The 16,066-nt window shown below is 39.6% G+C and overlaps 2 protein-coding genes across 6 annotated transcripts in view; one reads left to right on the forward strand and one right to left on the reverse strand.

Moving 5' to 3' along the window:
- taf11 (TAF11 RNA polymerase II, TATA box binding protein (TBP)-associated factor) overlaps positions 1-14,881 on the reverse strand; it is a 472,816-nt gene extending 457,935 nt beyond the window's left edge. Inside the window, exon 1 of the mRNA XM_051924662.1 lies at positions 14,858-14,881. The gene's annotated coding sequence lies outside the window, so the exon portion shown is untranslated. The remainder of the gene's footprint in view (positions 1-14,857) is intronic.
- The window catches only part of scube3 (signal peptide, CUB domain, EGF-like 3), a 458,024-nt gene that overhangs the window by 92,309 nt on the left and 349,649 nt on the right, over positions 1-16,066 (forward strand). The gene's annotated exons all lie outside the window — the stretch shown is intronic.

Below are 16,066 nucleotides of genomic sequence, written 5' to 3' on the forward strand. Positions count from 1 at the left end.
CCTAGACTCTGCTGTCTATGCAAATAAAAGTGGTGTTAATGTCTGGTTGGCCAGCCGATTAAGTGTTTACTGGTCTCCTTCTGTATTACATGGATTGTGAAAAACAACCTGTTTTCAAATCATAACAGGTTTGAAAATCAGTTTTAATCCTTTGGATTGTGGGCAGTCACTCTGTGTTAGTTTTATTCACTCTGTGGGTGGTAAAAAGTGTGCCAGGACAATTGCTTTGACTAAACTTGTTTCTTTATTCTCCTTACTTCTCTGTATTGTATACTCCAGATCATCTTTAGTGTTTTTAAGAAGCACTCATTAGTGCTTCTTTGAAATTATATGCAAAAAGGAGTTCATGTTCATCACTACAGTATTTAAGATGATGTTGTTCGTGAATGTTTTGAGATCTCTGAAGACACAGTGATGTAGGCATGGACATGTATAAATGACTTCACCTATAGTTATGTGACATAAATTCTGTTTTCATGAGTCCTTATTGCTTTATATCCTTTTTACTCAGCAGTTGTTATCAACCATATAGGGAGTTTGGATGATTTCCCGACTGTGCTAAGGTCTCTCTAATTGAACCCTTGGCTTTAGTGTTTATGTATTTACTTGTTATTCTCAGATGTTGCCATTTGTTGTATAGCAGATAACTAAGCATTAGAAAGGGCTCACTCTAGCCAGCTCTGGCCATTGAATAGGGTCTTAACTTTATAGTAACAGCCTTTTTAAATTAAAGACATAAATTCAATTGGCAGTCTATTCCAATAAGCATTGCTTAGGGTACTACACAATAATTGGGTGTGATTTCAAAAATCTTTCCAACTCATTAAATAACATTCTTCCAATATTTATTGGGAAGTGATATCCCAATTCAATCCAGTAAATAAGGTACAATAGTGGCATCATAAAATAAAATATAAATATATTGTATGGTCCTGATGACTTAGTAGAAATTATAAAGGCATCATCTTACTCTTTGTACTCTGCCCAAATAAGAAAACATGTGAATAACCATGACTTAGGGATCTTACAAAACATAGAGACAGCACACAGATACCATGTCATTTGATCCTTTAAGTCAATAGGCAGTGTCAATTTACAATTTAAAAAGAGCTTGCATTAGACAGGGTTATTCACTTCAGCATTCATGGAGCAGTTCAACCACAGATATTTAAACTTTTGTACAGCGTTCTGTTACACATCATCGAATATTAATTTTAATTATGAGTTTAGCTTGCAAAGATTATGAAAAAAAAACCCAAAAACAATCAAGACAAGACCATTATGGTGCTGCATTTCATTTTGCGATGATGTTCCCATTTTGTCTTGTGTTATAAATTTCGCCCCTCCTTAAAAACCCAAACTCACTTCCCACTGTGCTGTTGCATGTTTAGTTCAGCCCAAGCCAAGATGATGGAAAGAGAGCCTTTGGTCACCAAGAGAAGTAAGACCAATTCAGCTGTTTGGAAACACTTCAGTTTCCAGGAATCCAACAAGGAACAGCAACATATACTGTGCAAGATTTGTTACATACAGGAGTCTTAACCACAAATAATTTGTTAAATTATCTGAAATTCAATCACAAAGTGGTCTATGACCAAGTAATAAAGCAACAAAAGTGGAGAAAAGTACAGCCTTCTCGATTTCTTCCATCACAACACAGTTATTGATTAAAGACACTTTTTATAAAGCAATTGCTGGCTGCTTTATATCTCAAAGACATAAAGAAATAATAGATGCCATCACATTCCTCCCAGCTAAAGATGTGTCTGATTAGCACTGACTCCAACCAGGTATTCAAGAAGATAGTAAACACTTTAGAAAAGAGTTACGCGATACCATTGCAACACCATTTCAAAAAAGTTGTACTGTTCACCCTGTATAATAAATGCTGTGAGGAAGTTGAAAATGATGTGTATACAGCCATATACTTTGCCACCACAACAGACATATAGTCAAGCTGGACCAAGGAGCCTTACATCACTCCTACAATTCATTACATCTGCAGTGATTTCAATTTCAAGACAAAAGTGTCTCCAAACAGTGTTTTTTCCTGAAAACCACACAGGGCTAAACATTGTCTATGGATTGAGTGAAGCGATGGCTGCATGGAGATTAAAGGAGGACAAGCTCGTCTGTATCACTACAGATGATACCTCAAACATAAAGCTAGCGGCTGGTGTCAATGGATTGGTGAGGCTTCAGTGCTTCGGGTGTATACACCACTTGGCCATAAATGAGTAGGATTCCTTCCTCATAATTTTGTGTAATATGTAATGATTTAATTTTGTGTAGTATGTGATCTTAACAATAATAATAAGAATAATAAATAATTAACTAACATACATGTCAGCTATTCTGTGATAATCTCTCTCAAACATAATAATAATAAAGGAATAATTATATAATTAACATTTATTTACTATTTTTGTATATGTGTTTTATGTTTAGTCGTTTTTTTTTTATTTATTAAATACATATTTTGGAAGCTGGCCTGGACACAGGCAGGCAGACATGTTTAAATCACCCACAACATGTTTATTATATATATTACTATTTACACAGGTGCACACACAACACCAAAACTCCCACAAAGTCCAGGCCTCTCTCACTCATGCCTCTCTTCAGGCCGCCTCCTTTCCACTCCTCCCGAGCTCCGTCCTTCTTCACTCCCAACTCAAGCCATCGAATGGAGGGAGGCGGCTCCTTTTATCTTCACCCGGACGTGCTCCAGGTGCCTCCCGATTAGCTTCTGCCGGCACTCCCCAGTGTGGCGGAAGTACCGGCTGCGCACCCGGAAGCACTCCGGGTGTCCCTGGTCTTCTTCCCCCCAGCACTTCTGGGTGTGGCGGAAGTGCTGAGGGCCAGGGCTCCACAGGCATCGGGGCGCCCCCTGGCGGTGACCATGGGCCCCTATAGGGTTGAGTTTCAAAGCTTTGTTCTCATGGTCCCCAAAGCCACCAGGGCAGTCACCCGGCAGGGTACCACCCCCAGCCACTCGCCACAGTGCCCCATCGCCAGCAAAGACCTGTCGAAGCAGGTCCTACTGCATGTCCAGGGTCCAGTCCTGCAAAATCAAAGACAGAAACAGGGGCGGAGATGCTGCCTGGACACTGCCACCTGGCGTCCTTCCATGCTGCGCACAGGCAGCGCTCCCCCCCTCCGACCGGCACCCCGGGACGTGCCTCTTCGGCACCCCCTCTGCGGGTTCCATGCCCCTCTAGTTAGGTCAACAGATGGGACTGCTTGCGCCCCTGCCTTCTCAGCTGACACTGGGGTTTCCCTCTGCCTCCGCAGAGGACAGCCTTTCTCCGGATGTGAGCATCCTGCCTCACGTCCGCCCTTACCGGAGGAACCGGCTCTCTTCCCTCAATTCTTCCTCTTTCTCTGGGAAGCCGTGATGGTTTGGACCTGCGGCACTCATCAGCCTGCGTCCTGCCTGCCCTCTCTCCCCTCACTGCGCGCTCGGCTCTCACCGTCGCATCCACTATCGGAGCCCCCCCCTACTCGATTCTGATCATTCACATCACAGGTCTTTTCAGTGGGGTCTCCCTTATTCTGTATGGGGCCGGCCCTGCTCACCTGCCCTGCCGTACCGCTCCAGCCAAAGGATCCAGTGTCATGTCGTTCTGTCCACTCACGCAACTTCACGGACGCGACTGCCTTCCTCTCCAGCTTCTTCAATTCCTCACGGAGGGCACGTATTACCTGTGAAAGCGACTCTGCAGGCTGAAGGCACTCCTTCAGCTTGCGCAGAGCCGCCGGCATGCACAGAAAGTCAGAAAGTCAAATAATTTTTTGGAACAGGTCCCCGCCTTGAACCAGGCGGAGCATCCTGCCGACTACGCCAGTGTTAAATAAGGCGCTATATAGATGCCCGACCCGGCACAGATTCACACTGAGGCACGTATAAAAGCACAAAGTCTTTTTATTTTTCTTCACCTGTGGGGCACGTCTTCCCCGTGAACCCCACAGGCAATACACAGTCCCAAAGCACTTCAAATAAAGCACAACCAAACCAACCCTTCCTCTGGCACCACCACTCCTCCCAGGCAACCTCGTCCTCTTCCTCCCGATTCTGGTTCCTGAGTGGTAGATGCTGGCCCTTTTAATAGCCCACCCAGAAATGCTCCAGGTGCTTGATCACCTGTTGCTGATTGCACTTCCGGGCGGGGCTGTAGAGGTGTCCAGGCTGGCTCTGGGATCCATACTGCACCCCCTGGCGGCCATCCCAGATCCCCACAGGGTTGTGGATTACTCCATCTCCCATGGAGCCCTGTGGGAAACTGAGGCACCATCGTCACCCAGGGAGGCTGCCACCAAACATCCCGGGGGAGGTACTGAGGAGCCCATGGCTGCTCCCCTGGAACATATGCAGCAGGGGCGTTCCGGCCGGGCATGGGACAATATACATATATACATATATTTATATTATTTTATTTTATTTGATCTGATTTTATTTTTTTCTCAGTTGAATTATATTTAGAGTTCAAGGAAATCCACTGTTAAAAAGACATGTTTTTTTGAATATTCAATAAATGCATGATATTTCCAAAGTTAAAGAGTAAATTGTGTTAAATAATCGTGATCTCAATTTTGACCCATATGATGGTTATGATTTTTGCTATAATTGAGCAGCCCTAATATCAAGTCTGTTTTTCTGTACTGTCATATCAATAGACAAGCTCTGTCTAGTTCAATAATTATGGATGAGAAAGTTGTGGACTTTTAGGTATGGACCTGGTCTTTGTTCCTGGTTGTATTACTCAAATGTTTTTTAAAGTGAATTTGTATACCCGGGCATGCTCCTGTACAATAATAACAATGTGGCTTTCATGTAATAAGACTAATGAAGTAAAAATGGAACTTTCTGGCTATTGAAAAGCCCATTTAATGCTCATGGATGTTTGAAAGTGAGTTGCAGCCAAGTTTTGGCAGTCTCGACTTACAACATTTCACAGATATGAATAAACACATAAAACCCTCCCAGATTTTAGTTTCAGTTTCAGTTAATTTTCATCTAGTGAGTTTTACTAATGAAAGAAGTGTGCTATTTTGCATATAAATTCATAGTATTCATCACTAACACTGAGACATAGCAGAGTGAGTACATTAATATACCACCATTTTCAATTGTTTTGTTTCTTCATTTGCATATGCCACTGAAGGTAACTAATGTCTCATGTAGTTGCACAATAAATGCAATCTCGGATAAACTGTTAGTTTGGTAGTTGGCTGTTTAGCTGAGAACATACTGCTTGTAATTCCCAGTTTTACAAAGATGCATCCCAGTTGTACCATCTCAGAAAGTATTGCCAAAGAGAGGAGCAGCATTGCAGTGAATGTTTTCCTAGGAGAGACAGCACGTTTTTCACATTTGTCAGTTAGTGGTGGATTTTCTTACCATCATTTCCTTTTCCACCTTCATGAGGTATTACAGTATATCCCTGTCTATAGGTTGTATAAACATAAGGTCAACATATGTGCATTCGCCATGGTTCACTTTAGTTTAAATTGTATACGTACTGTTTTAAAATAGAGTAATATTGCTCACCTGTCATTTTATTTTATGTTTGAAATGTGCTTCTGCATTTTTGCTTATTTTCAATTAACAGACAATTATTTTCAATGGTGATGGTTTTTCTTTTCTTTACTGTAGCACCAGCACTTGCATCAGATTTGTGTTTCAGAGACATTCTTGAAGGGTGAAGACAAAAGGTTAAGATGAGCTCTTCTGTACAGCACTGTACATGCTATCACAGCAGATTAGGCACCAGTCGTCAACATGTCTGATGTATAGGGTGGTCCAGATCTAATTATGCAATTTTCACTACGCTATAACTTATTCAGTTTATTACATAGAAAATCACCCGAAAAGTCCCGGACCATCGAGAAGCGTGCGAACTGACGACACGAAGAATCGTCTTCGCGCCGAACTGGAATCGTCCCCGCATAAATCAAAGTCATCCAGACGATCTGGATCTGCAGAATTAGATCTGGACCACCCTGTACTGACAAGAGACAACTTCCTGCTATGTGCGTAGCAGTACAAGCAGGCTTGCTATTGAGAGTGAATGGATGCAGCGAGGGGCGGTTCATCACCAGCCCACATCACAGCCACCTCCACTACAGTATGCTGCCTGCAGTGTCCCGCTGCACCACCACCCTCATTCAACACGCAGCCATCCGAGGCACACTACAATGCTACCCTCCGCCTCCCCGTTCACCCTAAATGGCCTCCGTTCAGCCACAACAGGGTCACCACTTGCAGCGGGGGGTGGGCAGTGAAACTGCTTGCCGCCAGGAGCTGCCCGACGGACACTACACTGTGCGAGCAGCGAAATTGACCCCCTTCGGCCTCCATCCAGCCACTGCTTGCAGCGTCCCCGGGCCAAAGATGACGGAGCGGCAGTTACTGAGGCACATACGTCTCAGCTGCGGTCCCGTTCGTATGTTGTAGGTCGGGTGTCCATAACCTGGGGACTACCTGTACCTATGCAGACCAGTGTGAGTCAGGATTGCTGGCTCTACACTACCAGCATGCCTATGTTAAAATATCTGTGCCAAATTTAGTAATCTTTAATCTGATTAAAATTAAATGTATGTCTTTAAATTATTTTTTCATTAGTGTCTCTTGATTGCAAGCTGTGTACTTTCTTCATCTCTAGTGCTTCTGCGATAATCACTGTCTTCCCTGTGACTCAAAATTGTGTGGATTTAATTTACCCTCAGCACATCCAGAATTAAATGTATACCCATGACTTTGTTCATCTCTTGTTACTTGATTGCACATGTGCACATCCTTAATATATCCCTCACTAGTTGTTAAAGGACTTGTGGAGCATGCTCGTGCATGACAATACTGACCACACCAGGCAATATCTTGTGTGTAATAACTTGTGTAATAACTTCATAATTTTTGCAAAATAATGCAATATGGAAATAAGCCACCTTAAGATGATAACTTTATCTACTGTAAACTGTATAAACTACATTAAAATCAGAGAGAATAAATTACAATATTTAAAAGTACCTGAAATATTAATATCAAAGTGCTTTTCAAAATGTCATTTCTGACACCCCACCCCCCATTCCACTCAAAGGGCCTGAAATCACCCCTTGTCTTACATTTAATGGAGTTTTCCCTCCAATTTCAAAAATGAGTTTCAAGTACTCCGCTTAGGTGAACCTTATCTGGAGCCAGTTTCTGCCTTAAACTCATCATTTGCTTGAACTCCCTTGACTGTGTTTTAGATAATGTTAATGAAACTTCCATACCCTTTCAGTTTTTTTCCTTTATAATTACTTCATAATTATTTAATGGTTTTGATCCACAAAAATTGTCTGACCTCTTTAATTATCTTATAAACTGAACTTACATAAACAAAACAATGTACATTTACATATAATGTAGTTTTAAAGAAAATTAAAACATTGCAAAAAATGACAACCGCAATGCTGAACATAAAACGCCATAGAATATGTACAGCAGGGATCATCAAAAAGATTTGACCTGGGACAAATTCTCATCAAACAAATACAACTGTGGCTGGGTCCAGCTGGGACAGACACCACAAGTACTACCCACCAACTATTGTTCAAATAACTCACACACTTTAACAGACCCATTCTGTCATTCATTCCTGGACATTCTCCTCCAATTGCCTACTCATTTACATTACACAAGCATTAAGTTAATTAAAATATATCAAATTTGCATCAAGGCAACACAAACAATTTAGCATATGTTGTACTGAATTCATTCTGGTATTACCAGGAAATTAACTAACTCAGGGACCCCTAGGCTGAGACTAGATTTAGGCACCCCATCACCTCCCTTTTAATAAAAATGGCCCACCTCTCTGTACCTTACCTTCAGGTAGTTACCCATAGCAAGCATGAAATGCAAATCACAGTATGGCACTTGATGGACATGTTTATTTTAACATACCAATGTAACAATGTATTATGGGCCATAGAAGTTGACATTAGTGACAGGTAATCCGGGATAGGCTGGCATCAAAAATTGGCCCAGAACCTTTTATCCAGACTGGAATGCCACAATTGACCAGGCACCCACTATTCTTGCACCCTTCAATGCACATGCACATGCTATTTCCTATTGATTTGTAAGTAAAGTCATACAGTGCACTCAGTCCCGAAAATCTTTTCCCAGGGCTACAGGTTTTTGTTTCAAGTAGATTCACATTCAGTGAATCAGTTTTACCTTTTATTGATCTAATTTTTTAATTATATGGCCATTATTGTTTTTTTTTTTTTTATACATTAATTAAAGTGCAGTAATGTCACTGTTACATTTGTGAGCAATTAGTAAACATTTGTATTTTTGCAGTGTCTTTTAATGCTTAACTTTGTTTTGTAATTTTCTTTTTTACTCTTTGGGTTTGCTCTCTTAATTGTATCCAAATACTGAGAACTGATCATAAGCACAGCAGATCCCAACAAAACTGAATGGAAAAGGGCAGCGGGCAATTTCAGTGTTACCCACTTGTGTCTTTATTAGTAATACAGGCTTAAAAATATGTATTCATCTAACACACAGATTCTTACTTAATTCAGTAAAAATTTAGAACAGCCACCTTATAATATCTGGATTGATACAAAAAAAAAAAAACCCTGCAGCTGCTTTGTTCTGCTTCCTCTCCTCAGCTCTGCTCTGTTGCAGATGCTGCACTTCACCATACTGAATAGTAATGTATAAGGGTGTGTCATGGACAAAGTGAGGTTTTACTCCTAACTAAATGTCTATTCATGGCTTGACAGCTAATGTTAACACCACTCCATGTGTTTGAAAGTTGGCGTCCTTGTAAAAAAAGCATAATCCAGTTTAGAAAATAATATCAAAGAGAAATCTTCCATCTATGATGTCTTATAAACACCCATAATCTTTCAATTTACCTTTTCAATTTACCACTGCTTTCACTAATTAATAAATTAGTCGCTATATATGGTAAGAACTTTTTCGTATTGTATTTTTGTCAATCTTCTGAGAAGACTTTAAGTGCAAATTTCCACTTGTACACCCCACTGCTGTCCCTTGCTCATAAATCGTTAATTTTTTTATTTTATATATTTCCTCTTGTGCATTTTTCGTGTTTGAATTGGTGAAGGGTGGCCGAAAGTTAGTACAATCATATGATTGAACAGACAAGTGCATGGAGTATGCAGTGTGGGTCACTTACATCACTTCTCTCTCTTTCTCATGCTCCTAGTCTCGCTCTTTCCAGCTTGTTGCCTACCAGCGCTCCACAGAGAGGGAGTGCACGGCAGAGTTTGTCCTGCTAGACCCAATAACCAGTCCATCCCTGCAGGTAAAGTGACAATAGTAACAAATGAATCAAATTGCTCTTTTTTTTCCAGCTAGGACCCTACAGTCAGTTAAGGTCCCGAGGCTGCAGCCTAGATTAGCTTGTTTGTTCATCCTCCCCTGGGTGTTACTATATTACAAATAAAGAAGCTTTATAATATTTTTATTTCTCATAAAATCTGCAGTGGTTCTATCCAACCATGTAACATTTACTGATTGACCAGGAAGTAACATTTAAATTTCACATGACAAATTAGTTACCAAAAATGTCTTTGTCAAAATGTCTTAAGAGGAAAATATATATCCTAAAAATCATAATTTCAGTGACAAATGTAACAAAATGTATACCTTAATAATGTCATCATTTGAGAAAGCTCAGCGGACTTGTTTCACCTGCAATAAAAAATGTTGCTATAATAAAAGAGCCCAATGTATGGCATTATTATCTTCAAAACCATAGCACTTTTAATAAATCTTATCCATCACAATCTGAGGGCAGGCGTAGGAAAGTTAAGGTCTTTGAAAGCAAGCGACAATCACAGCAGTAAAGTACTCATTCTGAATGAGCAATAAGTACTTCCTACTGAACTATATGAATTCTGGATAAGTATAATAAAACTTTCGCTTATGTGGAGGTATTAAACGACTAAAACTCAAAATGGCAGTATGCATCTCAAAATAAAGATGATGTCACAGCAGAACTGTAGATGATAAACAATCAGGTATTACATACTTAGTACATACATTATTAGCAAAATAAAAGTAAAATAGTAAATTCCATAACACATACAGATAAATTAAACAATTAAAAGAAAAATTTACTAAAGGAGAAAAAACAACCGTAAACAAACACCAGATTCATAATGGAGCCTCCCCTGCTACTTGGCTTCAGTGGATGGCTTATTTGGAATTGTTTCAATAATCAAGGGGCATGGATAAGGTCACTTTGTACCCAAGACCTATCCTCAGGACCATACGTGTTAGGAGATTTTCCACTAAATTTCCACAAAAAGGTTGTAGGCCTTGAAATATCTTAAACCAGTCCAGTTCTCCTCTGACCTGAAAGCCAAAAGCAGGTCTCACCTGTGACAGTCTAGCCATGCCCCAAACTCAGGCTTAGTCCTACTTGGGCTGAAATTAGGACAAAGGTTTTTAAAATTTAGAAATCTCAAAATATATTCAAAAATGCCCCTCGGAGGAGAGGGTAATGTGAACCTCTGCTCTTTAGGACAAAAACAAAGCCAAGTTCCTTACATAAAAAGGTACTAGAAAATCAAAAAAGAACAAGCAGGAAAGACTGGAAAACAGAAGGAAAAATAACCAAAAAGGGTTTGCCTAAAAAGACAGTTGACAGTCTGTAATCCAATCCTTAACACTAGAATTACCAGAGCCTACGAAAAAACTCATAGATCTAGCCCACCTTAAATCCGTTCACACCTCTCCGCCAGCGTCTTTTGTCATCTAAATATGCTGATAAAGAAAAGCTGGCAGCAGCCGACTATTCCATCCCCCCACCGACTTAGAACATGCACAAAGTTTTTTCGTAGGCTCTGGTAATTCTAGTGTTAAGTCACAAAAACTGAGCAAAATTATTAGAAAATCTGAAAAATCAACAATACTCACTAATCTTTATTCTAATTCCACAACTGTCAGTCCTGTTCTGGATGGCTTAACTCTCTACCTAGAATAAGTAGGCAAAGGGTGTTCCTCCAGCTGACTGTTATGGTGGCCCTGCCCCTATACTGTGTTTTGTTTATTTTAATGGAAAAGGGAACATAATTAAACATGAATACATTAACACAAAAGTAAACATAAGACATATTTAATAAATAATTAATGAACAAAATAATATGCAAAACATGACACTCAAGATGACCAAACACATTACCTATAACAAAATATACAAAATTATATTTAATAAATAATTAACAATAATAAATAAAAAAATCATACAAACTCCTGGCTAAACTATAGCAATACCCAAAATAACCATTCAAATAATATAACAGAATTCTGCGATCTAGAGTCTATTGTTTTCCTAATTTGAATTTAAGCATTCCCATTAACCATAACATAAGGTAGGGGAGACTTAAGTTTTATTTAATTACCTAACTGAACAAGATTTAATCAATAAACATTAAAAGTTTAATGTGAGTTGGCAGGGCCGACCTATAAGTCACCAGACCCACTATTGTATATGGTCCAATGAACTGTGGAGCCAAATTTACAGGTTGGAACCCATCCTTAACAATGAGCCACACTTTCTATCATCAAGTTCTTGCCAATATTTACTCACTCTGAGTGCAGTCTATGAAGATATCACAGTTAATTTTGACAATACATTTTGATTTTGTTTTAGTCTTTGTCTTCTGACTAAATATGCATTTTAGTTTTAGTCATATTTTAGTAATTTAATTGCTGGTAGTTTTAGTCAACAAAAAATAAATTCATTTTAGTTGAGAAAAGGTAAATCAGTTTTAGTCAACTAAAAATAAATTATTCAAACAGTCAAAATCATATCAATAACATATGAATATGCACAGAATATACTGTACCTCTTAAACTATTATGCTAACATGTACACGAATGAGACAAACCACATGTAGTGATTATTGAAAATAAAATGAAGAGTAAGTGTAGAAAGGAATTACTCCTAAAGGTCTTGGTCAGATAATGGCAGCTCTGGTCTGTCATGACAATTTTCTGGACTTCCATGTGCCTTAGTTATGTTGCTATAAGATTTTACCAAAAAAGGCTGGACCAAGCAGCACACATTTAATTTCAGTAAAGAGTTTATAAAGAATTAGATCAACATGGACTATCTGATTTATCTGACCATGTTTTTTCTCCAGCAGCTGAAAAATACTACTTAAATTAATACTAAAAATGAAAATTCAAACAGTATTACTGTATATCTGTACTGTTGAAATGGTGAATTCCAAAATAATTCAGGATATTTAACATTTAAACAAACCTTTAAAAGCTATTTTTGTAGCAAAATACTTCTAAAATCTGGTTTGTCAGAGAATCACTTTGTTAGATTTGCAACATTTTCTATTGTAAGATTTATATTTATATCATTACCTCTTGTGGAACAAGACCCGGACACAGACAGGTAGACATCGTACTATGCACCACCACACGTTTATTTACAACAATTAACTATATTCATTTAACTATAGTGCCACACAACCCACAGACTCTCCCAAAGTCCAGGCCTCTCTCACTCTGCCTCTGTTCACCGCCTCCACTTCTCTCCACCAAGCTCTGTCCTTCTCCTCTCCCGACTCCAGCCCTCGAATGGAGGGAGGCGGCCCCTTTTATAGCCACCTGGATGTGCTCCAGGTGCCTCCCGACAATCTTCCGCCAGTACTCCCCAGTGTGGCGGAAGTGCCGGCTGCGCACCCGGAAGAACTCCGGGTGTCCCCGATCCTCTTCCCCCCAGCACTTCCTGGTGTGGCAGAAGTGCTGAGGGCCAGGGCTCCAAAGGCATCAGGGCACCCCCTGGCGGTGACCACGGGACCCTACAGGTCTGAGCTTCAAAGCTCTGTACCTGTAGTCCCCCAAACAACCAGGGCGGTCGCTCCCAGTGTCCTCCTGGGCGTCCTGGCTGAGTACCACCCCCAGCCGCGTCCACTCTTTAAAAACTCATTAAATAGTAACATTTAGTAGCTAAGTCAAATTTTTTACATTAAGCCAATATTTTGGAACTCTTGTAAAAGAGCTTTTGCTGTGCTCTTTCCAAAGTGTATCACATGAGTAATCAGACTTTATTATTGCTTAGCCTGTGTGCAAATCCACAATTACAAAAGTTACCTGTAGTCAATTAATCACAACTGAGAGACTGCATTACATTCATGAACGTACCATTCTAATATATGACATCTTAATTGCTTTTACTATGTTCTTCATATGTTAGGTGTAGCTGCGTATTTTCCAAAGTTATCAAAATTCAGCAGCTCTAACTCAAAAAATGGGATTCAACAAAAGCCTGACGCGCAGAAATGATTCCACAGACAAAATATCTTTGTTTTTAAAAGTTTAGTTAAGTTTCAAAGTAAAACAGTTCACACAAAAAAGAAAATTAAAATAGGAAAAAAAGGGAAAAATTTATAATAAGAAAAGTTCAGTTCAAAGCTTAATCTTGTTACATCTTAAATCGTTACTGTTCACTTATTATTTCTGAACCACTTCAAAACGTTTCTGAACCATTTCAAAGCAGTCAGAAAACTGTATGCTTATCCCATTTCTAAGTTAAAAATAGGTCTTTCAAGTCCCTGTTTACTGGGACCTGTTCTAAACACAACAGAATCTAATATCGCACTGTTTCTCAATTATAGCAAGAAGGTTCTGTCTCTTACTAACTTATAGGGGGAAAAGACCATACCATTGTCTGTGACTGTGGAAGAAATTATATTCTATTCAAATTTGCAAACATTAATATAAGTTTAACTCAAAACTTTAACTTTCTAAGATTGGCTCTTACATTTCCGGACCCTAATTGGCTATGCAGGAGCGGAAACAATTATTATACAGTGGAACTTTAGTTCACAACCATAATTCGTTCCAAAACTCTGGTCGTAACCCGATTTGTTTGTGAACCGAAGCAATTTCCCCCATAGGATTGTATGTAAATACAATTAATCAATTCCAGACCATACAAACTGTATGTAAATATGTATATTTTTTAAGTTTTTAAGCACAAATATACAGTGGTGTGAAAAACTATTTGCCCCCTTCCTGATTTCTTATTCTTTTGCATGTTTGTCACACAAGATGTTTCTGATCATCAAACACATTTAACCATTAGTCAAATATAACACAAGTAAACACAAAATGCAGTTTTTAAATGATGGTTTTTATTATTTAGGGAGAAAAAAAATCCAAACCTACATGGCCCTGTGTGAAAAAGTAATTGCCCCTTTGTTAGAAAATAACCTAACTGTGGTGTATCACACCTGAGTTCAATTTCCGTAGCCACCCCCAGGCCTGATTACTGCCACACCTGTTTCAATCAAGAAATCACTTAAATAGGAGCTGCCTGACACAGAGAAGTAGACCAAAAGCACCTCAAAAGCTAGACATCATGCCAAGATCCAAAGAAATTCAGGAACAAATGAGAACAGAAGTAATTGAGATCTATCAGTCTGGTAAAGGTTATAAAGCCATTTCTAAAGCTTTGGGACTCCAGCGAACCACAGTGAGAGCCATTATCCACAAATGGCAAAAACATGGAACAGTGGTGAACCTTCCCAGGAGTGGCCGGCCGACCAAAATTACCCCAAGAGCGCAGAGACGACTCATCCGAGAGGTCACAAAAGACCTCAGGACAACGTATAAAGAACTGCAGGCCTCACTTGCCTCAATTAAGTTCAGTGTTCACGACTCCACCATAAGAAAGAGACTGGGCAAAAACGGCCTGCATGGCAGATTTCCAAGACGCAAACCACTGTTAAGCAAAAAGAACATTAGGGCTCGTCTCAATTTTGCTAAGAAACATCTCAATGATTGCCAAGACTTTTGGGAAAATACCTTGTGGACTGATGAGACAAAAGTTGAACTTTTTGGAAGGCAAATGTCCCGTTACATCTGGCGTAAAAGGAACACAGCATTTCAGAAAAAGAACATCATACCAACAGTAAAATATGGTGGTGGTAGTGTGATGGTCTGGGGTTGTTTTGCTGCTTCAGGACCTGGAAGGCTTGCTGTGATAGATGGAACCATGAATTCTACTGTCTACCAAAAAATCCTGAAGGAGAATGTCCGGCCATCTGTTCGTCAACTCAAGCTGAAGCAATCTTGGGTGCTGCAACAGGACAATGACCCAAAACACACCAGCAAATCCACCTCTGAATGGCTGAAGAAAAACAAAATGAAGACTTTGGAGTGGCCTAGTCAAAGTCCTGACTTGAATCCAATTGAGATGCTATGGCATGACCTTAAAAAGGCGGTTCATGCTAGAAAACCCTCAAATAAAGCTGAATTACAACAATTTTGCAAAGATGAGTGGGCCAAAATTCCTCCAGAGCGCTGTAAAAGACTCATTGCAAGTTATCGCAAACGCTTGATTGCAGTTATTGCTGCTAAGGGTGGCCCAACCAGTTATTAGGTTCGGGGGCAATTACTTTTTCACACAGGGCCATGTAGGTTTGGATTTTTTTTTCTCCCTAAATAATAAAAACCACCATTTACAAACTGCATTTTGTGTTTACTTGTGTTATATTTGACTAATGGTTAAATGTGTTTGATGATCAGAAACATTTTGTGTGACAAACATGCAAAAGAATAAGAAATCAGGAAGGGGGCAAATAGTTTTTCACACCACTGTAGTTAATTAAACCATAGAATGCACAGCGTAATAGTAAACTAAATGTAAAAAACATTGAATAACACTGAGAAAACCTTGAACAACAGAGAAAACTAACACTGCAATAGTTCGTGCTATAGCGCTACCAACCGCTGCCTAAAAACACTTTTTTAAATGAGTTTTAAGCACAGGGAAAAAAATGAACATTTGAAAAAATCCACAATTTAATAAACCATCAAGAAAAGTAATATTGCAACAATGCACGCTACAAACCGATCGTTGTAAACCAAAGTGAAAACAAAAACAAGCCTTCCTACCTTATGCGTCCAGCCCTCTCTCTCGCGCTGCCTGTGTGTGTGTCTCTCTCGTGCTGCCTGTGTGTGTGTGTCTGTCTCTCTTGTGCCCCTCTGTGTGTGTGTCTCTCTCTCTCTCTC

This window comes from Erpetoichthys calabaricus, chromosome 3 (assembly GCF_900747795.2).
Source record: "Erpetoichthys calabaricus chromosome 3, fErpCal1.3, whole genome shotgun sequence".
Taxonomy (NCBI): domain Eukaryota; kingdom Metazoa; phylum Chordata; class Cladistia; order Polypteriformes; family Polypteridae; genus Erpetoichthys; species Erpetoichthys calabaricus.